Here is a 3,819-nt window from a genome sequence, read left to right on the forward strand (position 1 = left end):
AGAGCCAAAACAATCAAAGGGAACCTTATTCTACAAGCAAGGTCCAGGGAGAAAGCGAGCTCCCCAGACCCTGCTAATATATTATCATATTATAATAGAGCTCTTCTATCAAAACAACAAACATTACGGGAAAACGTGATAGATATTTTTAACCAAATGTTGTTTTCGAAAATAAAATGGGAATCAAGTACTCCTTTGATCGAAATGGATCCAATGTTGATATAATCTATTTTATCCGAGTTTTATAAAAAAAATAGGGACCAAATAATCATTTGCTCAATATTTGGCAAGTATTGATCCATTTCTGATCCTATTTCTTTATCTTTAATTATTTAAATTACGTTTTTGAAAAAAACTAAATTAAGGTTATATAGATTACATTTCAGATTTTTAACGGTTAGCAGTGCTGTAGACCTCTGACACCGACCCAAGCCCCTCCAACGTTTCCATGGTAGCCAACTTAGTACACGATTTTTCAAACAATTTTCATTCTTTTGAGGGTAAGCATCTGTGGTACCAAGGGTATTAGCCTAGCTGATTATTTTATTTTTATTTTCAGTAACTTTTTTAAAACGCTTCGAGTGAAGTAGCAGAAAAACTTCATGGCAACAAAATTAGCCTATTAGATTAGACGATTCTTATTTAGTCAGGGCTAATGAATCCAATTTGGACATTCGACATTGGCCTCCAATTATTAATATTGATTTATTAGCTTATCTAATTTTAAGAAAAAGTGAATATACTCTTAACGAATTAAAAGCTTATAAAGCTTAGAGGCTTATAATTTTAATGTTTTCGGTTTTGTGGCGTAGTAAAAACTTTATTTTCATAGGAAAATTTTGATCCCCAAATATCACACTAAATGAATACATTAATTATAACAATTATTTTTAAAAGGTCATATATTCCAAAAGTTCAACGAAATCCCTTTAAGTTTACCTGGGGAAAAATTAGCGACACCTTGTCCAAATGTGGCTGCGTTGTGAGACGTTTTCATTTTGGTTCTTTATTGAATATTCAACTAAACTTTGGTTCTTTATTGAATATTCAACTAAACTTTGGTTCTTTATTGAATATTCAACTAAACAAAGAGAAGATCCACGAATGACTTGGCCATTGGCAAGTTATTTATTCGAAAGTTGTAAAAAACATATTAGTGAGAGCGCATGGTTACAAAATATACCCGAATTGTTCGAAATTGGTATACAGCTCTGAAAATTGATATACACGTGCCTTGAACTATACTCTCGACTACCTAAAATTTATTTTTCAAAAAAACCGACTAGAAAAACTTTTATAAGCAAAAAACGCCTTTGTTGCCGAGGACGCGTGCATCTTAGTTTATTAGTGTTTTTAAAATTAATGTTCTAACTTGTAAGTTGCACCGCATCTCCGCAACTTTAGGAATAAAAAAAGGTAAATCGCGTGTAGCTCGCGTGTTAAAGGTGGTGAAGTTATGAATTTTTTTATGGTAATACGCGTCACAGTGCTACTTAAAACCTGATATGGAACCACATTGAGGTATTTTTTTTACTTGACGTTTTTTACCATTTTTCATTTTTCTCCATAGGGAAAATTGGTAAATCGTGTGTAACTCGGGTGGTAAAGGTGGTAAAGTTATGAAATTTTTTATGGTGATACGTGTAATAGTACTACTTAAAACCTGATATGGAACCACATCGAGATTTTTTTTACTTGAAGTTTTTAACGATTTTTCGTTTTTCTCCATAGGGGAAAATGGTATATCGAGTGTAGCTAGGGTGGTAAAGGTGGTAAAGTTAGGAAATTTTTTTATGGTGATACGTGTCACAGTACTACTTAAAACCTGATTTGGAACCACATCGAGATATTATTTCACTAACGTTTTTTTTAAGTTTCCAGTTTATTTTCTACCTAATAAATAAGAAAAGCTTCAAATACAACTGAAATGATCTACGTTTATTACATACTTTATGTATAATAAAAATGTGAAAAGTGATTTGTTTTAAATAAAAAATTACAATTATTATAAATATAGAATTATAATACATAAATATGGAAATATTGAAATTATTGCATTACGTACGGGTAAAACAGAATGATAAGTTTTCTTAATTATCAAAATTTCCTTCACACGCGCACATAATGGTACATTTAAGGTTAGCTTTCGCGCAGTGGCATTTATCTAGAATAGATTTGACGCTTCCGGTAAAGTTGACCAAATTGCCTGCCATTTGTTTTCGGGACTTAAACACCAACCCCATTCTTTGTGATCAGCTAAGTCCGGTCTTGGAACAAAACACTGCCCCATGTATTGCCCTCTTTGTGTTGTTCTAAAGCATTTTGTGTCGGTGGAATATTTTCCATTGTTCTCTGTTTGTGAGCAAAAGATGTTGGCGAGCGTCATTAATTCTGGTTAAATCTGACGTCCGATCGTACATCAAAATGACAAATCGCTCTAATAATTCCCGGCACTCCGATGTTATTTCTTTAGGCAACTCCATAATGAGAAGTAGAGCTGATGTGAGTTCTGGGAATGTTATCCACGTATTCCACGCTATTTTTACCTCTACCACTAAAAAACGCAGCCTGTAAAAGTGTGAAAGAGGGGAAACACACGACACTTCTGTAAACCTAACCTTTGCGCTATTTTATGTGCCGCAAGGTATTTAAAATGTTTTCCCGTTCCAAAGGCAATCCACAATTCCCGTAGCTCAAGTGAAGCACAAGCGGACACCGCAAGCGCAACAACATCCGTGTCTACGGTCCGTACCATAATACGCCTTTAACCGTCTTTGACAGCGTAAGCGAGATGGAGAAATAACCTGGAATCTGCTTCTTCATGCAGACAGGGTGATAAATCCTGCAAGTCGCCGTGATATGGTATAGACTTCAAATCGTTTCCTATTGTTGCTTACACGGATTTTCCATCTGTAATGTCTTGTTCAAGTAAACTTTTCGAAAGATATTCAAAAAGTTGCGATTTGTTTTCATCAACGCGGAGAAAAATACTCCAATTTGAAGGAATTGGAGAATTAGGTAAAACTCGACATCTGTAACCCGTTCCTCTCATTTCCCTAGCTTGATTTTTCAAACTGTTTGGCAAATAAACGTCCCATACTAACGAGGAGACGACCCGAGGTGGTTCTCACCGAATTGGTTCAAAGTCGGGGGATTGTTAGACCTAGATGTAACATGAAACCCGTTAAAGGGAAAAGATACGCTGGGCTTCCGTTTTGCCATGGCAACCAAAAATGGTTTTGACAACATAAAATGAGAAAAAGTCTACGTAAAATAACATGCGAAAATGACAAATTCTGTGCAAAACTTCAATAAATAAAAAAAAATATTTTTAAAAAAATAGAAAATTTCACATTTTTGGATTACTTTGGACAAATAGGGAGGAATAAAAGCCATTTTGGGTGAACTCTAGCTAATTTGAATAAATAGGTCGAAGTTTTAGGTATAATACAAAATATTTGTAAAACTTATGCCGTGATAACTGCCATATATTTTCGCCGATAAATCTTAAAATTTCTACATTACATTATCTGAACGATGTTAACAGATTTTTAGATATCGATAGATAAAGGATGCCATTTTATAAAATGGCGGATACAAATATAAATCATGGTGCAATAAGTTAGGTAATTTGTATCCGATTAACCTGAGATTTTCTACGTTACATTATCTGCCCGAATGAATTCGTACTATAGATTTTTTATAGAAATCCAACACCATTTTGGAAAATGGCGGATATCAATAAAACTCATCGTGGGATAAGTTCCGTAAATATTCGTAAATTAATCAGAAATTTTCTACGTTTCATTATCTGCCCGA

The sequence above is a fragment of the Leiobunum rupestre genome, chromosome 7, assembly GCF_980474605.1.
Source record: "Leiobunum rupestre chromosome 7, qqLeiRupe1.1.hap1, whole genome shotgun sequence".
NCBI classification, from domain to species: Eukaryota; Metazoa; Arthropoda; class Arachnida; order Opiliones; family Sclerosomatidae; genus Leiobunum; species Leiobunum rupestre.